Source organism: Rhagoletis zephyria, unplaced genomic scaffold (assembly GCF_001687245.7).
Source record: "Rhagoletis zephyria isolate East Lansing unplaced genomic scaffold, Rhagoletis_zephyria_1.1 Rzeph_scaffold_02433, whole genome shotgun sequence".
Taxonomy (NCBI): Eukaryota; Metazoa; Arthropoda; class Insecta; order Diptera; family Tephritidae; genus Rhagoletis; species Rhagoletis zephyria.
Window position 1 is genome coordinate 47,300 of NW_016159517.1, and position 15,203 is coordinate 62,502.

A 15,203-nucleotide genomic window follows, 5' to 3' on the forward strand; every position below is an offset into this window, starting at 1 on the left:
ATTTATGTATACATTTGTCTATATCTATCTCGATTCGTTTTGGCTGTTACAAACAACCGTTATGTGAACAAAATTAATATACCCTTGTGCACAAGTGCGCTCGGGTATAATAAAAAAATTGTAAAGTTCCTACTAAAATATTTTGTCTCTATTCAGGGTCATTTGCGAGCTGAAGCTTGTCAAAAATACCTCTGAAAATTGGATTCTTCCAAAAAAAAAAAGAAATAAAAAAAAGTAGTTGAACACTTTTCGCCAGAAAATACCCTTACTTAAATGTAAACCTAAAGATTTGCACCAAAATTAAATTTCATTCATTTCATTTAATGCAGTTTTTATAGAAATGATCCATAAAATACGCCACTTACATCTGCTATTAGTTTTAGCTTTGCCATAAATAATTAATTTAAACTTTTGGATTTTTAAGACCTGGACGCGCTGGAAAAAAAGGAAAAATTTATGCTTCGAATAATTTCAATAAAACGTTTTTGCTACTTTCTATATCTGAAGCATATAAAATAAGGCGGTTACGCTGCACACATTTACTTATATATTTCTGTTTGGAGGGGAGGCAGTCTAACATACAAATGTAAGAGTGTGTTGATTCATCTTTATGTACTTATCGGCATATTTGTAATTATCGTCTTCATGCTTGGTAAAATATTGTACTTACTGAAAAATTCAAAAGCTCTGAAAGAGCAACGAAATAGACCTATCCGAACATAAACGTAAAATGATTGCAAATATTTTAATTTTCTGGTTGCATACCGCACGAACCAACGCCCTCTGAGTTATAAATAAATTTCATGACTAACAAAATAACGAAAAGTATAATTTTATTAACATTCCTGAAAACATATGAGTAAATATTTAAATAGCAAATTAATATTTGGAAGACTTTAATAAAATGAACAAGTAATTTTTAAGCAAAAAACAAAACCGACTTCAATTCTCATATAAAAATTTATTGATAACCTTCTCCTTTTTTTGAAGTCGGTTAAAAAGTGAGAAAATATATAAGTTTGAGTCCGAACTTTTCCTCAACTAAGTATTCAATATTTCCTTGACTTTTCCAGTTACATTCGATATCCATTCAATTCTGTCACTCTTACAAGCTTTGGGTCATAAACAAATTTGACACTTTCTAATACTATAGTTTTTTTACGAATCCCGTCAAAACGAGCTTTCCTGAAATTAATTTGCTAACTAACAATTTTAATAAAGATATTACATATGCAAATGAAGTAACATTTTTTATGACAAAAAATCCGAGCTGTTAAATAACCGCTTTTTATGTGCTGCCAAAATTAACAGCCGCCAAATAACAGAGCGTAAAATAAAAATATAGGCACAACAAGTAGTATCACATAAATCAGCGTCTAAAAAAAGAAAATTGTTGCCAAATGACTTTGCTCGTGTGAATAAAATTCTAAACGTAAACAAAATATAAACTACATACAATTAATATGGTTATATGTATGTATCAGCTGCTCGCTAGTGAGAAGCGCGACCTTTATAGGCCGGCAAACCGGCAAATGAGCAGAGCGAAAACTGTAAGCTTTCATGCCTCACCACCTCACCCGATTCGTTAGTGTGCGCATGTGTGAGTTTTTTTTTAACAAAGAGCGCGCTAACTTCGCCAGTCACGATCAGTGGGTGAACTGTGGTGGGCGCTTTTTCCAACCCTTCGTGAATTAAAAGTGGTGGTGCAGTGTATACATTCTACATTGGGTGCGACAAAAAGCTTTGTGTCACTAAGCGGTGGGTTGCTGCCGCTCCCATTGTTATGCATAAGTGTGCATAATTGCTGCCTGCTGCTTTCTGAGTTTTATCGATAGCAGCAGCTGATCAAAGCACACTCGCTTGCACATCCACCAACAAATAGCCGGCCGATGATCGCGAGTACCGCCGAGCGAGATTAGCAAGTAGCGTAGCGTGACGGACGACGAGGTTCTGTTGCTGGTGTGGTGTGGTCTCCTCCTCTTCTGCATTTGCCTACTATCAGCGACGACGAGTGTATAGCATATTTTTAAGCGGACTGCTGGTTCTAAACACCACCGGGACGATCGGCATTCGATCGCTGAGCTAGTAAACGAACAGTAGTACCCAAACGCAGTGACAGCTGAGGTGACGCGGGTGCGCTACTAAATTACAATAATACAACAATTTATTGTAAAAGACGAAGAATAGTGCCGTAAAAATACAATTTGACGAAACTAACAATTTTAATTAATTTTATTCTAATTAATTTGTGTATTTTTGGTAACCTTGCGAGTACAGATTTCCCTATAAAAGCGAAAAACAGCAACACTTCGAGGACAAAGTGAAAGAAACAAAGAAGAAAACTTAGAAACGTGTGTTAGGCGAGCAATTTTTCTAATTTAAATAACTAAAGAAAACAAGCGAGTGCGCAAGTGAAACGTGAAAATGTGTAGAACCAAAGCTTAAACGCTACACTGTGCAGCGTTCGTTGGAAGTACACTTGGCTGCAAAATTTTCGGATAATAGCTGTGATAATCTGAGTGAAGTGAAGTATAAGCTTTACTGTTTTAAAAACTATGCAATAATTTTAGCAAAAATATATTTTTACAAAGAAAAAAAAAACAATTGAAAATTGAAGCACCAGTAGTGCGGTTGGTGGGAAGTAAGCTTTTAAAAATTTAGGTTTTAAAAAAATTTGTAAATAAAAAGCAACGTCAAAATGGTTGGGAAAATCATCGCCTTGCGCGACATGGATAATTTCAGTCGGCGCAGCAGCGTTTATGTGGATCCAGAATGTGATAAATTTTTCGAAATGCCGCTGTTTATTGCGGCCAGCACCACAGATATGACAACGAAATGCCATTGTTGGCAATTTAGCCCAGGTAAATAAGAAAAAGCTCACAAAAAATTTGTACGCTTTATTTGTTCCTGTTTGTTGGTGTGATTAAACCCCAAATAGAGCTATTTAGTAGTACATATGTATGTTTATAATTTATGCCGCAGACGCTCATTAGCGAGTGAATTTTAGGCAATTTAAAGCAGCGTTCGTTTTTTTTTCTTCTGCTAATACATATGTACGTACAGTATTGGCCAACACAATAGCACCCCGATTTCAAAATGATATTGTTTCCCACTCATGTTTATTTATTTATTTTTAGGAGTTTTTTTATTAAAACACAGTTGATTCTCTAACATAACCCATATTAACCCAAGTTTAAAACTTTGTAGAAAACTACAAAAAAAAAAAATCCAAAAATTTTCACTAAACACTCAAACTTCTTTCTCAGAAGTGTAAGAATTTTTTTAATACGAAGTTTTGCACATTGTTGCACTAAAATTGAATGGGCTATAAAACTGCGATCTCGAAAAAATTCTAGCTCTTCTGAGAAAAAAGTGTGAAATTTATGTGAAAGTTCGTCGAATTTTTTGTAATCTTTTACAAAGTTTAAAACTTGGGGTTTGTTAAAGAATGAACTCTATTTTAATTGAAAGTTCTTAAAAATTTATAACTAAACATAAGTGGCAAACAATATCACTTAGAAATGGGGGTACTATAGATATGGTCAATACTGTATGTACGTTCAATTTATTTTTTGGGCTTAGAATTTATAATACTATTCACCTAATAAATTTTGGTGAACGAAAATTTAAAACATTTTAAAAATAAAATTGTGTGATTTTTCGTGAGTGATTAAAACCAGGGACGTGAACCGGATGAAAAAATTGGTTGGTTCGGTTCAGCGGTTCGGATTGGTTCGTCGAAGCGTTTTTTTTTTATCTTTGAACCGGGGTTTCGGTTCGGTTCAATGGTTCGAAAAACAAAAAAATAACGCGCAAGTTTAAGTGTCAAGCGCAACAACGCGCAAGGTTAAGGGTCAAGTGTCTGTCAAATGAGATGAGTTGCCTTAACATTGCCACGGTACGTACTACCATGTTTATCAAAAAGAAAAAAGTAGGTACATTTATCGATTGAAAATTGGTTGAAACGAACCTTTAAACCTTTATAGAAAGTGGTTCGGTTTTCGGTTCGGATCAAACATTTGTGGAAAATTTTGGTTCTGTTGATGGTTCAGTTAATTTTCCGGTTCAAAACCGGTTCACGTCCCTGATTAAAACTTCAATACTTTATCGAGAAAATCTCCCAGATTTTTTGTCTTTTTCTGGTCTATCCTGACACTCAGCACATCTGCCCAAGAGTAGTCGGTGTGTAATCAATGCTACTTTTACTCTCCCTTTTCTGAGTTAGACCGCCCCAAGCGTACACGTTCCTGCAGCAGGAATCCTGCTTATACATACGGAATTCAGACGGAATTGAAAGAGAGGTGAGCTTTGAGCGCACTGTGACTGCGCCCATGCCCCACCGCTTGCTTATCTGAGCAGTCGATTCTTATTCGCAACTATCTCTGCTTAGAAAAGCCTGCAGCCATTTGAAAGCCCATCTCTGGAGGGGATGTGAGTGGGGAAAGAGCTGATAGGTACTAGTCTATCCACTTAAGTTCACCGTGTTGTCAGAGACGAAGTCAAAGCCTAAACCAATACTAGAGTATCCAAATTCTGTATCACCTAAGCACTCAGTGTCGTTTGGCTTTCATTGCCCCCTTTGAAAAAAAACGCTAAGGAGAGGGCAATGGAAAGAACAGAACGACTTCCATCTTACTAGGATTTACAGCAAGTATAATGTTCGCCCTTTATGCAAATCTTAGAGAATATTAATCAATCAATAATCAATCATCCGGCAAACTTTACAGATCATCTCCTCCAGCAAGCGTTGGCGGTCACCCTGTTTACCCTATGCTGGATAGTGGCACTGTCTCACTCCGCATCGACAATTCTGTCGCTGAGCATGCCGGTAGATCCCTTAATTATGTCGGTACCCACAGTGAAGGCTTCCGCTATTAACTTTCCGCTCATGTGCAGGGGGTCTCGGCCGGTACTTTCTTTTTACTCTTATATACAGCGTGCAAAAGAATAACTGTCGTTTCTAAAAAACCTGCGTGTCAACTTATTCAGAAAAATTGTTTTCCTACAATAAGAAAGCTGTGTTAAGAGCCTTAAATTTAGTTAATAAAAATATGGGACGAAATATAACTCGTTTAAAGCAAGTCCTGCAAATCAAGAGTACCAGGATTGAATTTATGAATGAATCGATATTAAGCTAACCACATAGTAATTCAAAAAGCTAAGTGCGACAGTTATTATTTTACACGCTGTACACTTTAAACACTTGACAGATGATCGCGAAGAATTCTGTTCTGTTTCTAATATGCAGAGTTGAGCTCTAGGGTTTTGAGCAAAAACGAAGACTGACTAAATTAAAAATGCAAATAAGTACATACAAAGCGTGTTTTTTTTACACGCATACGTATCTGCGCTTAAAATTTGTTTGGAGCTGTAAGCGGCAAACTTTATGTGCGCTTATGAATAGTTGTCGCGAAAAAATCAAAATTACTTGTTTTTTACTGGAAATTGTCGAAATTGTTTTTTTTACACATTAAAAAAAAACACGCCTATTTTCTCTTTCTCATATTTGTCGAATAAATACCTATAAACAACGTTCATCAAATTTTCGCCTGCCTTCTATTCGCAGAGGTTATAAAAATTTACGTATTTTCGCTCCAATAGTGTTTAGTAATGTTAGAACGCTTATAACAGCCGTTGTTAAATTTTATATATCACTTAGCTTTTTTATTGATCTGATAACGTAAATTTCACTCACGTGCCGATATTATCACATTTGCGTATATAATAAAATGCTTTATTTTGGTTTATTGCCAGATTTGGTAAATGAAGTTAATTAATTAAAAAAAAAAAATGCAATTATTTGTGTAAATAAAAGCAACAAAAGCAACAGGAGTGGAGGAATTAATTCGAGAAACTCTCAAATTCTAACCGCCCAATTCTATGTTTTCTTGATAAATTTTTTGTAAAGAAATTTCATCAAGATTTTTATCAAGTAAAAGCTTCGTTCGCATTCTGTGTCAATATTTATAAAACAAAAAGCTCTACGATTTCCACATTAGTGGAACTGATTTCCACATGAGTGGAACTGATTTCATTGTCACATATGAAAAATATGAATTTAAAAGCGAAAAAGCTTTTGACTGCCGTAGCCGAGTAGGTAGAGATGTCGACTATAATTCCGTGTGTCGCAGGTTCAAATGCCGGCACATGGAGTATTTAATTGTTAGAAACAAATTTATTAAGATACAAAATTTATACATTTCACATGAAATTTCAATTTGTCAATAGCATTTTCAATCTTGATAATTTATCAAGAAAAGAGCTTTTGATTTCTGTGCTAGAATACCAATTCTTGATAAATAATAAAAAAGTGACAAATTATAAAGATTTTAAATTTATCAAGTACACAGAATCGGGCTGTAAAACTTTTCACATGTTAAAGATGTGACGTAATTAATGCGATTATAAATATAAAGTTGCATTTTAAATTAGATGATTAATATACGATTCTAAATTGAAACAACTGTCGCTAAGCCGAATTAAAGGCCATCAAGTTATTGCAAGAACTTCATGCTCTCCCTGTAAGAGGAAACAGTCGCGAGGGTCCAGTTAATTCATCAGCCTTGCAGTTTCCTACTGTTGGTGAGCTTTTAAGCCCAAATCAGCCTTCTTTATAAAGCTATTTTTGCCACTTAAGCGTATGAGTAGGTATTTATTGAATTTAATGTAGAGTAAAAATGCACTCGCAGCTAGCTTCAGTACGGTTAAATGAGTACTCAGTACTCCTTAGACTGATGCCAATGCGAACTTCATGAGACAGTAGTTGTATTATCTATTATGTCCAAGGATATTAGTACTTAATAACTGGTTATCATTAAATAAAATCAGTTTTCAATTGACACTTCAAAATGAAGTAGAAAAACAAAAGAAACAAATACAAAAAGCGAAAAGATAGTTAACAATTAATTGGAACAAATAAAGTACTCAATTAAACTGAGCAAAAACAGCAACCACCAAACATTAAAAATTACCTATAATTTATAAAAATTCAAATGGCAGCTTGTTGGGGAGCTTTTGAACTAAAGAGCGAAAGAGCCAGCTCTTTTAATTGAACTAGTTCATTAGTTCGTTCACTAAAGTGAACTGAACTTTTCGATGGCAACACTCTAATAAAAATGGAAATGTAATTTAATAAAGCATATGGGAACTACATTTTTGTTGTAAGGCCATAAGGAAACAGCTGATCGGAATTCACACGAAAACAACATTATATTTCATTTAATTTCCAATGTTTAACATCGTTTAGTGCAATTTGTGTTAAAAAGTATCTAAATATTTCAGTTGACTTTTTGGGACTTGTTGTTTAACGAAAATTTTCTCCTTCAACATTTCGAAGGCAAAATTCAAAAAAAAAAAAATTAAATGCAGGCACCGCCGAACTTCTATAAACATCCTTCCGTGATTTTGGAGAAAGATGATTGAATTGTGTCGTTATTGCAATCTTTTTTTTTTTGTCATAAAACATATATTTTTGTTGTTCTGTAACTTAGCTCTTACTACCGAACTTGTTTAATAAGGTGAGACTCTGAAGAGCTAGTTCATTGAGTTGAACGAACTAGAAGTGAACTAATCTTTAAAGTGAACTAAAACTCTAATACATACCTACCACTCATTTATCGTTTAAATAATAAGTAGGTACTGATACAGTTTTCTTATTTTTTTTTTTTACATTTGGTGTAATTTAATCAGCCCAAGCAGTTAAGTGAAAAGTATTTTTTACATGCAAATCTGAATTACCTTAATGACATAATAAAATGATATTTAGCACGTTAATAACTGCACTTGGTTAAATTGCAAACAAAAAAAAATTACACAAACATAAAAAAAAGCATGCAAATATCAAATTCATAACACCGGTCGTCGTTGGCGAACAACAACAGCAGAAATAGCAGCAACAACAGCAACAAACAATACAGCGTAATATAAAACTCTGAAATCTGACAACTGTGAAATAATCGCACAATGCAATTAAAGCAATAAAAGTGAAAAATCGCCTTTAGCGGTTTGGAGCACAAACATTTTCTCGCAACAACCACACAAATACATACATACTCCATATTTTATGCAAAAAATGGGACTAATCTGGGATGACTCCGNATTGACTAAGTGCGTACATATCACTAAATCGTTAATAGTACCCGTTGGAGATGAGTTGGGGGACTAATTGATCTTCAATTATACCCATAAGGAGTCGAGACTAATTGACCTCCATTAGTACCCGTATCAGACCAGTTGGGACTAATTAATCCCCAATTGTACCCGATTGAGAGTAATCTCGGAATACTCTCTTTAGAGATTAGTCGCACAATTTTTTGCAGGGAATATACAAAGTGTAAATTGCTGTATTGCATTGCATTCTTTGGGCGGGATTTGCAAATGCAATAACGCGGTGGGGTTTGTGCGATGATAGCTGAAGCGGTTTGCTGTCGCCAGTGTTACCAATTTAGAAATTTGGCTCTCTTTGATAGTCAATTCCCCAGGCACCAACTTGTTGGAAATCTTCAATATTCGGCCTTTTCTTACAAATTCATGCTCAGAACCCGATGGCAGCGCTATATAAATTAAACCGCTAGGTGGCCTAGGTGTCGAGATATTTGAAAACCCCGTACTTATGGTCCGATAAAGTTCTCTTTTAAAATGCATATTACTTACATGAAAAGGAATAACTCCACAAAAAGTTAGACTTTAGGTGGCGCGTGGTCGATTTTTTATTTTTAAGAATCACTAAAAAAGCTTGTTTATAAAATTCTTTTTTGATTACTTGTTTTCAATTTAAAATGCTGGCGAACTTAAAAAAAAAATCATGGCCGACGAATTGAGAGAACGGTTCTTTCTACCTTACAATGTTGTTATTATGGTTTTAGGTTGTTTAGAGCCATTAGTAAAATAATTGAATGAGGAAATGAATTTTCTCTGAATTCATTTGACAGATATGTGGTTTAAAAAAATTGAATAGTGACACTCTTTTTTTGACTTGTAGAAAATATTCAGCGGCAACACTGGTCGCCGCTGCCGAAAAGGTTAGCAAGCGTCTGGAATTTTAAGTTACATTATTAAACGTGTGCGATATGTGTATAAATGTATTTATTAAAATTGAAATAATTCTTGAATCTTAATATTGTGAGAAAGTTTCTGTGAAGTTCGGAATGAAATCGTTTTCAACGAAAAATTGCACCAGACAAATTTCAGGAAAGCGCATCCGTTTCACAGCCATTTTCGTTTGTTTTCTGTACATCCGATGAGGACTTTAGAATTGATCCGAAAAACGACCGAAAACGGAATCGGAAAACGGATGAAATATCCGGGTGTTATATGAAATGGTTTCCATTTTCGGATACAATTCCGGATATTTTGCTGGCTGAGATGTTACATTAAAAATAAGAATTTTAAAAATTCATTTATTCATTTATGGCTCTCAGCATGCAATAATACTTTTTGTAAAGAAAAAATTTGCTACTTTCTAATTTAAAAAAAAAAAAACGAATCAATGAAAAAATTACCAAACAACCAAACTCGAAAAAGAAAATAAAAACAACCAAGTTTGGTCGGAAACAACTAACAGTGGCAACCGTGTGTGCAATGTCTCATCACATTGTAAGAAAAGCAACATTTTTAATTGTCATGTTTAGAGCAACAAGATGTGGAATTGTGTAGAAAATACGCAAGACAATACAATGACTTTTTTACCCACCATCCAAGGAGGGTATGTCTATAAATAATTTGTAGGCACTTCGCGGCGTTAACAGCCTCCCGGCCTTACTAAGTAGTTGACTAACTGACGCGTCGGTTAACTTGTTACGCGAGTGCAATATTTCGCAAATCATTTAGCAACTCTTTAGGCTTGGTTTAAATGTTGGGATCGCGAAAATACAGAAATTTAAAATATAAAAAGTATAGGTGTGCTAGTAGCGTTTCTAGTTTCTCACTTACCGGTCGCCATTTAGCCGGCAGTCGACCAAATGAACGCTGAAAGGCAAATGCTTCAGGAATCTGAGCAGTACGAACTTGGCTATCTCTTTTGAACCCGAAAAGAATTCGGTGTCTTTCGAGTACTCGCTGGAAGAACTTGTCGAAGTTTTCAGTTCTGCATGCTGCGACGCTATTTAGAGCAACTGCACTGCCTCTGCCAATCGGCCGGATGATTGCCGCCTGACATGGTCGATAAACTTGTTCAACCCATCAAGTCCCCAGCACCAGACGGTATCGCTCCTGCAAAGCTGCAATGGACTGTGGAGGTGCCATGTTCCCTATGCATAAATTGCTTGAGTATTTAGTACGTCCCTAGTGCTTGGAGGGTCGTTAGGGTAGCGCTTATCCCAACTGTCTTAAACGCGAGACAGACGGGCATGCTTATGCAGATAAACTAGCACATAAATGCGCATAATAATTTTGCCCCGACCGACGGCAGTATTGCGGATTAACGAGCCGCAGGGTCGTAGGTTCGAGTCCCACCGCCAGTAGAATTTTCATTTATTTCGTTTTTATTCATTTTTTTTTTTTATAAATTCTATATTTTTCAACGTTTCTTTCAGTTAGTTGTTGTTGACTTTTTAATACAATTCAACTCTAAAAATTTAACTTAACTAATAGTAAAATAACAAATGTTATAAAAAATAAAGGAAATGAAAATAAAATGAAGTCAAATTAAGTATATAAATCAAATGAAATAAAAATTATATAAAAACAAAAAATATTTTCGCAATCGCTCCAACCGATGATCGAACCTGACAGCTGCAGGCATTTGTGCATTTGTTCGGAAAAACTTCAGTAAAAACATACCCGTATTTCAAAAGAACTCTGCCACCTACTTACATACATACATATCTTAAGAATGTAAACTAATTGTCAATTGTTGATAACAAGCAAGTGCATAAATAATAATAACGCCTCTTGCAAGCAATTACCGATAATTGTATTTATGGTAGTTTAAAATTAGCGGAAAAATTAACTGAAACTTTCTACAATTCAAATTTATTGGCGAAATCAATCATTGCGCTTAACACTTGAAAAATTTGTCGAGCATTTTATTTCTCATAAACGCAAACATACCAAATTGCATGTATGTATGTATGTACATGTGTGTGTGCGGGAGTTTGCTTGCCTAATCTTATCTTAATACTCGTTGTTTTGCTTTATAAATGTTAACAGCTATCAGGCAAGCGACCTATTTGATTTTTGTTTATATCATAAATCAAGCCATATATATCTCTGGCTGCTCAGCTGACAAGGACTGACTGCTGTTGCCAATCGATCAAAAATCATGTTAAATAATTAAGTATACAAAAATTATGCTAAAGACATTATCATAGGGTTGCCAGATTTTTTGTGCTAAAAAAATCAGTTCGTTTCAGGACATTTTTGTTCAAAGCAAAATTATGAATGTAAGTAACAGATAATACTTTAAAACCCCAGCGTACCTGTTTTTAACAATATTTTGGTACATACAAAAAAATATAGTTCATAAAAAATAATAGTGTTATTAGTTTTAAATTGAATTAAAAGTGTACACATCATTGTACACAGAAGCTAATAAATTATTTTATATTTATGACATTTTTGAATAGCAATAATGAGATCATTCTCATTTTCAGTGTTTTAGATAGTCAAAGAATTCTATAAATTTCATTTCAAGATTACTTTTAATATGAAGTTGCCTGCTGAGTCAAAATGTTTATCGTCCAAATGTGTCATTAATCTGATAGTTTTCGCTCTTAGAGCATCAGCGGTATTTTGGGGATGCTTATTAGCTCCGCGTTCTATCAAGAGGTTCACAAACTTCGATAAATGTAAAGCATTTGCGGGAAGTCCTTTGGGAAAGACATGGCGTGGCATGTTTGGACATGCCCTTGTTTACAACTCTCTGAACCATAATAGTTGCCGGAAACTTTGCTCGCTATACGCTTGGTACATCTGAAGGAATTGAACATGGCCCACTCTGTCAGATACTTCCAGTTCTCAGCAAGCTTTTTAACGAAAGATCGGGCGCATTTAAAAAAATTGGGCTGTTTCGAGAACGATAAAGTCATTCATTCCATTTACGATGTGGAAAAATTAATATATGTGAGTGTCCTCACCCTTACGCAGTGGCGGATTTACCGTAAAGGCAACATAGGCAGGTGCCTAGGGCGACAAAATTTGAGTTGAAAAAAAAAAAAATTGAATTTGTGTTTGTACATTTTAAGACATAAATTTGAGATTCAATTATGCAATGAGAAAATAGGACAACACTGTTAGTTATTTTTGATATTATTTTATTTAAAATATTTAAAAATACTAATTTAGTATTTTTGAGATTATAACTTATCAAGTGAAAAAAGTTTGTTGATGATGGCTTTCTTTAAATGCTGAAAACCTTTACTCAAGGCAAATGCCACTTTTTCATCTTAAATTGTAATAAAAGTATAGTAAATAACACAAATTTGAATATTACTATTTACTGCTAATCGTTCCAAAACTGGTACTTTTACCGCAAAATATTTTACCAATCGGAAAAAAGGCCGCAATTTCTGAATTACCTAGGGGTGACAAATATTCAAATCCGCCACTGCCCTTACGCACCGTGTACATATTCATTCGTGCACTCATGTTGAGGGTCCGATAATGTTTGTATCCACATGCATACGTACATATGTATAGACATACATACATATGTATATAACCAACGATTGATTTAATCAGCCTTCTGCTGTTATCAAAAATAAAATACTTCACCGTTATCATAAGGAATTTGGGTGGGGTATAGATTTTTTTGTTGATGCATTTTCTCTATTTGTACAATATCTGTATTACATTCGGTCTGGATACCTTCCGTTAATATAATTCATGTGACTTTATATATGGGAAAGATAGACTCTTGTGTAGTCCTCATTTGAGGCCAGAATGTGACCATAAAGAATATTTGGCAGTGTTTTTTCATTTGTTGATCAAAAGTACTGAATAGATCTTTCTTGGCAATTTTTTACTTTTGTTAGGTCCTATTGAAGCATTAAGTTTGCAACGCAAGTCATATTAGTAAAGGCAAAGAAATCAACTCCGACGTACACACCCATACTTCTTAAGATAAAAAAAATGCTCAAATATGCTTCAAGGCTTCTTTGCCTACCTCTGGTACTTAAAAATTAGAATGAAAAAAAAAAAAAAAAACATAATCCAGGCTTTTCTGTGAGAAATATGCCACACAAGAGAAATGCAATGTACGGCCTGAGCTTACGGTTGCTTAAGCATCTCACCTTATCTTATCGAACGTATGATTTAAATAAAAAATATGAATTTTAAAGAAAAGCATCTTAAGCTTCGATAACAGTAGCGATGATATCGATATCTAAAATAAAGATTAATACGCAAAAGATAATTACATTGTTAACGGTAGCGTACACAGCTTCGACACGAATGTTAATATCGATAACGATAATATTTATTTTACGATTTTAAGATGTGTGCATATTAGGGTGCAGCACCAAAAAAATTTATTATTTGTTAAGACTACTGCCAAATACTTCGGACTAAGATTTCGTTCTGTTGATACAATTTTTAAACACTTTTATGTAGACCTTTTAAGCTTAAGCTCTTCTATCATCTGAGATGATTTTGTAAAACAAATATTTTTAAGAACAAATTTTATTTAGAAAAAACTCGATTTTTTTCAAATTAAGTCCAACTTACGTAATTCCTAATAGTTTTCCAAATATTTTGGCGAAAGTTTTAAAATATAATGCATTGTATATTTCCAACCAAAAAACAGTACCGATTATTTCTTGTATGTAGAGTGATCCTCCCTAATGCACATGAAAACCCTGTTTAAAAATCTAAATCAATAACTGTTCCCGTTCATATACTTGCATAGTACATCGAAAACCTGTTTTAGATCAAAGCCACGTGAGTGTTAAGCTCACGCCTCCGCCATCAAGTGTTTATTCCTCTTAAAAAGCCGATAATTCCGCTCATGTGAAAAATAGTATTGACAATAAAATTTAAATAAATGAATAGAGAAATGTTATTGTCGTTCTGTATAATGTGAATAAACAATGTGAAATCATAAAATAATGAAGGAATACATATGTATGTCTGCGTCAGTGTTGTCAGTTTTTTTGTGGACGTGACTGTTATCATATAAACAGAGATGCTTGTTTGAATTTTGAATCTGCTTCATTGATACAAAAATGCGTAGAAATACCTATAAGGCATACTAATGGCGCACTATTAAAACTCGGAGGTGTGTTTGACTTTAATGCGCAAACAAAAGTTACAATAAAATAAATTTAAACAAACAAATTATTTGTATGGACAATTATTAATTTTATTAGCAAATTTCTTTAGTGAACTGTAAAATACATATTTATGCAAGTAGAAATGTTTTTTCTCAAAAAAAAAATAAAAAATAAAAAAAAAATAAAAATCACTGCTTTCATTAAAGTACTGAGTCATTAAAGTACTGAAACGTCAGTGGTTCTGCCAGTTGTCGTCAGCAATATCGTCATAGTTTGATTTTTTAAGAGTATATGCCAGTATCTGATTGATAAGGATTGAAAATATAAGTATGTTATTATTTATACAAATTCTTTTAAATAAAAATTCATTGCCAAAAATCCACGACAACGCCCATCTTATTAACTCAGTATTTCTAATCGCATCAATTCGAATGTTTTGACATTGTCACATTTTGGAAATCTATTTAAGTACTTGAAATTCAATAACATACTTTTACCTACTATGTATGTATGTACGTAGGTTAATAACTGTTAAATGGAAAAGGCAATACTTATGTATGTATTCTACAAAACTTACTTTCTCTATGTTAAAAATAGTAAAAAAAACAGCAAAAAAACTATGTAAAATTTTTATCAGGCCTCCTTCAGTGACGCGTCCGTTACTGCCTCTTCATATTTGTTGATTTTATTATTTTCTAGTTAGTCTTTTATATAGGCCACAATCAAAGCATTTAGCCATACATTTAATTAATGCATTCCACATTATTTATTTGTTTACTTAAAGGCAAAGAACCAGCTTTGCGTTCTTTCACCGAAATCCAACAACTACTCCAGCAAGGCAAAAAGCGAGAGGTGAAGAGTATTCTGCGAGAGAATTCATGGCCCATCAACTCACCCATACGTGCACAACTGTGGCCAGCACTATGCGCCCAACATCAGACGAAACAGAATATGTTGGATGGTTTCTACTGGGACATGGTGCATCAGGTGAGTGGG

At 34.1% G+C, this 15,203-nt stretch overlaps 1 pseudogene; it reads left to right on the forward strand.

Moving 5' to 3' along the window:
• Window positions 1-15,203, forward strand: part of LOC108366891 (TBC1 domain family member 24-like) — a 73,534-nt pseudogene that overhangs the window by 37,485 nt on the left and 20,846 nt on the right.